The sequence below is a fragment of the Hibiscus syriacus genome, unplaced genomic scaffold (genome assembly GCF_006381635.1).
Source record: "Hibiscus syriacus cultivar Baekdansim isolate YM2019G1 unplaced genomic scaffold, ASM638163v2 tig00110174_pilon, whole genome shotgun sequence".
In the NCBI taxonomy this organism is placed as follows: domain Eukaryota; kingdom Viridiplantae; phylum Streptophyta; class Magnoliopsida; order Malvales; family Malvaceae; genus Hibiscus; species Hibiscus syriacus.
In genome coordinates, this window is record NW_024062612.1 from 283,366 (window position 1) to 289,140 (window position 5,775).

General features: G+C 36.2%; 1 pseudogene; it reads right to left on the minus strand.

The window, feature by feature from the left end:
- Window positions 1-3,318: 3,318 nt before the first annotated feature.
- LOC120216843 lies at window positions 3,319-5,174 on the minus strand (annotated as a pseudogene).
- Window positions 5,175-5,775: the final 601 nt, after the last annotated feature.

Sequence of the window (5,775 nt, forward strand, 5' to 3'; positions counted from 1 at the left end):
CGATGCTTGAAAATTAGTTGAGTGTCGATACCCTTAATTAAGGCATCGATACCCTCACCCCAATATCGATACTAGAATGAGTATTATATCGGTACTACCCCTTGAGTATCGGTACCCTTGAGACAGTATCGATACATTTAGAATGAGTATCGATACTCGCAACTAGAATGCTCCATTGTTTTGACCACTCGAAGAACATTATTTGTATTGTTCATGTAGTAACAATATTGTCACCTAGAAATACCTTGTTTTGGGCACGGAAATGCACCTAACCCTACCTATTCCCTTTTAAGGCCATCAATTAGTGTTTAATTCTTATGTGATATATTAGGGGACATAAAGGATCATTTTTCATGCTTAATAACAACATAAACTAGATTTCAACGTGAATATGCTCCTATGATTCATAAGTTAATGCAAGCTATACGTACTTAATGACCTACAAATGGTATATGAAGGATAGAAATGTGTTACCTTAGTCTCCAAGCTGAAGAAAAATTTCTCCAATCACCCAAGAGCTAATTTCTCTTTTCCTTTGGCTTTAGAACCTTCTCCAGGTTCCCTCACTGGAATACCATGGGAAGATGAGTTACTAACTTGTGTGAGACTGAAATGGGACTAAAAACACTTTCCCCAACTCAAATCTACCAAAAACGGCTAGAAATCCTTAGTTTCCTAAAGTTCTATCTATGGTCATTATGGCCAAACTAAGAGATTGGAAGCTCAAAAGAAAGATTGGAGTGAGGAGATTATGATTCTTACCTTAGAAATTCCAAAATGAGCTTGGAGAATTGTCAAGTTTCTACATTTGATAGTTTTCTTGAAAGAAGAAAGATTAAGAAAGAGAGAATTTGGTAAAAGGACCAAAGGTTGATGAAAATGAGGGAATAAGGAGTGAGTAAGGCAAATTACATCATCATCAATAAAAGAAATCAACCTTATTTTGAATGATGTATAATTGCTCTTTTAATCATTCCCTTTCTTATAAATGCTAAAGTACCACTTATGTTATTAATTGGGCCTAACCCAAGCCCAATTTAATTCTTAACTTGATCCAAGTTATTCTATAAGTATGGTGGGCCTATTAAACTCTTCTCAGGTTAGCCTGAAACTACTAACATGTGATTTGAGGTGTTATAGTTAGACTCTGAGCTTTTGGGTTTTATTCTAATATGATCCTTAACTTCAAAATTCAGTGGCCAATATCCCTAAATGAAATGAATATTAAATCTTATATGAGAATTAGGGTTGTAAACAAGCCGAGTCGAGCTTGAGTATTGTTGAGCTCGACTCGACTCAAAAACTCTAAAATGGAGCTCGAATCAGCTCAAAAACTTGTGAGCCTAAAATTTTCAAGCTCGACTCGAATTCAAAACCATGAATTTAATCTCGTAAAAGCTTGAAAAAGCTCGAAATGAAAAAAAAAAGTCTTAAACATAACTCGATTGAAAAAACTCAAACTCGAACCTAAACTTTAAATCATGAAAATCTATACATTAAAAAAAATCAACACATAAATCTTAATATTATTAATAATTTAATTTTTTAAATAAAATCTTTATTATATTTTTGAGTTACTTGCGAGCTTTTCGAGTTGAGTATCAAGTAGCTTGTTTCAGCTCGTTAAGAACTCGATTCGAGTATTTATTGAGCCTTGACTGAGTCAATCTCGAGTAGCTCAAAATCTATCTCATCTAATTGACAACCCTAATAGGAATAATTGATCAGTGGCGGGTGCACTGAACCCCATAAGGGCAAGTGCATCCCCATTATTTTGAGATAATGGTTAAATTTAGTTTAGTGTATTAAGGGGGGAAATTGTATACTCGTTTTTTAAAAAAGAAAATTAAAATTTTGGACATCATTCTAAATTTTTAATCCACCACTGAGTTGACCTAATCTCATATTGCCTTGTATATTTCGAGCCCTTGTCATATTTTGTTGTTGTATTATTGGTTATATTGTTTCTTTCGGATAAAGTACACAAATGATCCCCAACTATAGAGTACTTTGTTAAGTCCATCGACTATTAAAAGTTACAAATGTTCTTCTAACTATAGAATGTTATTTGTTAAGTTCCTCGACTATTAAAAATTATCAATGGTCTCCCGACTATTTATTATGTTCCAAACTCATCATTTTCCATTAAAAATTGACGGTTATCTAAGCTTCACGTTAACATGTTGGCTATCATATATTAGTTGTTTGAGATTTTGTGATTAAATTTTATCATATCACAATCAACATGTTAACGTTCAACTCATAATACTGTCAATTTTTTAACAGAAAATGACGAGTTTGAAACATAATGAATAGTCGAGTGATCATTTTAAAACTTGTAATAACCAATGGACTTAACAAAGCAACACTCTATAGTCGGAAGACCATTTTATAACTTTTAATAGTCGATGGACTTAATAAAATAATACCGTATAATTGGGGACCATTTGTATACTTTACGCTTGTATTTTTTAGCTAATCGAACTGTTTTTTTTGTTGTTGAGAAAACCAGCCTAACGTTCTTACTTTGAATATATGTTTCAATTTTTCATGAACATTGATTCTTATATATATGAGATAATTAAAATCCATATTAATTAAATTTGTAATATTTTACCCTTTCGAAAAATTGTTTTATACTTAGTAATTAATATTTTTATGTATTGACCTTGTATACTTTTATGTACATTAGTAAAATAGATGTTAATAAATTATCATAATAACTAAAACTAAAATTTCATTATATCTAATTCATTATTGACGCATGAAATTATGTATCATCAGTTCATCCTATATCTACCATCATATTTTAGTTCCTAAGCTGTAAGCTAGTAAAATAATACAATTACGGTTTAATCCTTAAAGATTTATAATTTTCCCTTAGTATAATGCATTCACTTAGAAATATGATTTGATTTATGTTATAAATCGTTTTGTATAAACTTTAAGATTTAAATTAATGTGGAACTTGTAAACTCTTAATCAAATTGGAAATATTCTCAGACTTGTAATTCTTATCACTTTTACCTAAAATGTGAATTTGCATATACTATATGCATAATTATTTGAACAAGCTCTCTTACATTATTGCTATGGTTAGTAATAAGTTTGTGAATCTTGTTTACAGGATTACCCTTAGTACTTATTAGATATAGTAATTATTGCAATCAATTAATATTTTAAGGAACTCTTTAGAAATTACGCATGTGACTCATCATAAAACATATCTTAGTCACAATGTGGAAAAAATACAATTAAATTTTAAAAAATTATAAAATACATTTTTTAGGTCTAAAACACAACCCAACAATCCCCGCCACCAATCAAAGTCTCCAACCAGTTTTCTTTGTAAAACGAAAAAAAGAAAAAGAAAATATCGGAACCGTCCTCGGTTTTATATACACAAACAATTATGCCCCCACGCAAAAGAATTACACAAATAACATTTGATACATAATTTACCGCGGACAATATGAAGGGCTTTTTGTCAGTAACGAGAGAGATTCGGATAACGTGGGCACCGGCGAGATAGGGAGACTGCACCCGTCTTTAGGACAGATGGTCGGGCAGTACATGATTTCATCGCAGCCCTCAGTTTCGTGCCTCTTGAAATCGAGCACCGTGACGAAACATGGCAATGAAAAGCACCAGATGATTCAAGGCGTACCTTTGACCAACGCATTGGGGGCCCAGCGCCAAATGCCAGGTAGTTCCGCTTGAATATCACCTCCTCCTGCCGATCCTCCGAGAACCGATCCGGATCAAAGCGGTCAGCCTCTGTGAACCCTTGGAAGGATGACTCGTAAAACCGAGGGGAAGACAATCGTTCCCTTGGGAATCGTGTACGACTCGGTCAACGGGAAATCCTTCACCGCAATGTGCGGCAACTAGCGTCGCCGGCGGCCGATATCTTATGACTTCACGTGCTACCGTGTATACTTCATTTTCCTCAATTGCTCCGCGCTTATCAAAGCATCCGATTCCGGCGACCATATGCTCGAAACTTCCTCGCGAACTTCTGGAGAACTAGGGGATAGAGTCGAGGAGGGACACCGCCCAGAGCAGCGATGAAGTGGAGGCGTCTTGAGAGGCGAAGAGAAAATCAAAGAGATAACTGCCAATTTCATAGTCGGAAGAGTGAGGCGGCGCTTCTTTGGACTCGGCGGTTTCTCTAACAGTTTCCTGCATCCAAAAATCTATTAAACAAGAAGGCTCGTCTCCTTGGAACATTCTCTTTTTACTTTCAGCAGCGCAATCATTAAGCGTTTCGACCAACCGCTCAACGGCAAGCCTGGCGTTACGGAATGCAAAACCGGGGAGATCAAACGGGAGCTTCATCAAACCCGTATTGAAAATTTATAATCGTCTTTGAATTTGGCGCGAGCTTCATTTGACAAATACCTGCCGACGAAAACAGTTTGAGAAGTTTCCAGATTCATGTCACGAGCTAAAAGAAAGACGACTCCCACGACTTTAAATGTTGGAGAATAATAATCTGCTGCAACGCGGTGTAGGTTGAGAGAGCTCTGGGAGTGAAGTTAGGAGCGATCTGACGGCGTAGATCTTTGTGATCTTGTCGAACATATAAATCAAGTTATGTTCGCCGAAAAGTTTTTTACCGAAGGATGTCCGACGAGTAAAAAGCATCGGGTCGGACGTTGGCGAAGATAAGGTGGGAAAGTTCAGTGTTACGGATAAAGAGGATGAACGGCCGATGATGTAATTAACGGAGAATCCGAGAGAAGCCAAGTCAGCTTGAATTTCCCAGAATCTAGTGGGTTCCCTCACTACGGAATGGCGTTGCCGAAGAAAGGGAGGACCATGCTTGGACCAGGGACATTTCGCTTTTGCGCAAATAAGAGATCTGTTCTAAGAGAATGACAAGAAGCAAAAGGGTGGCCAGAACTGGAGCGAAAGGAGAAACAAGGGCTGAAAAAGAAATCATTTTTTTTATGGAAGCTGGAAAACGTGGAAGGAGGAAGAAGGATTTATATAGAGGGAGACCGAATTCAAAGAAACTTGTTCATGTAATGAGAGTTTTATTACAATTTGGATTTTAGTTTGAATGGAATGGGGGAGGGGGAGGGGGGAGATGGAGAGAAATGCAACGCAGAGAGGAGCCAAAGACGGAGGGAGGTATAAATAGGAGGGCGGAAAATGAGGGATTGAAGTCCAGCTGGGAGATGAGAAGTGGGTGTTGACGTGGCATTGTCAGCTTAGTTTGTTCCAATTAGAGTGGGCGATGGTGCAGTGCAGGACGTTCATAGGGATATTCAATTTTAAAAATTAAAAGTTAAAATTAAACTGTGAGAATTCGTCATGGTGGACAATCAAGAAAGATGTCTCAAGTAATGTTTTATTTTTGCCCCCATCATTTGCCTTTAGTCTTCTGCAACTTTCCTTAATAAGTAAACACGCCTATGGTTGATGACGCCTTGCCCCAGTGTTAAAGGAAAAACATAAACCTTTTGATTCGCATCTTCTTCACAGCATTACTTATAGAATGATTAATGATGTACAACATAAGGGTTTGATTACACCAGGGAAGGCACAGCGCTGTATTCAAAGATGCTTTGTGGGGTTTAGCTTTTCCATTAATGCACACCAAGTGTTATCCGCTAACATTGTAGGTAAAATTTTTGAAGTTATTAATAAAGATTGACACTAAATCTAAAAATACTTTTTAAGTTAACGTAAGACAACGATTTCATCTATAGTTGTAAGCCACGATTCTTATTATTGATATTCTAATATATTTCACTAACTAATGTCAAG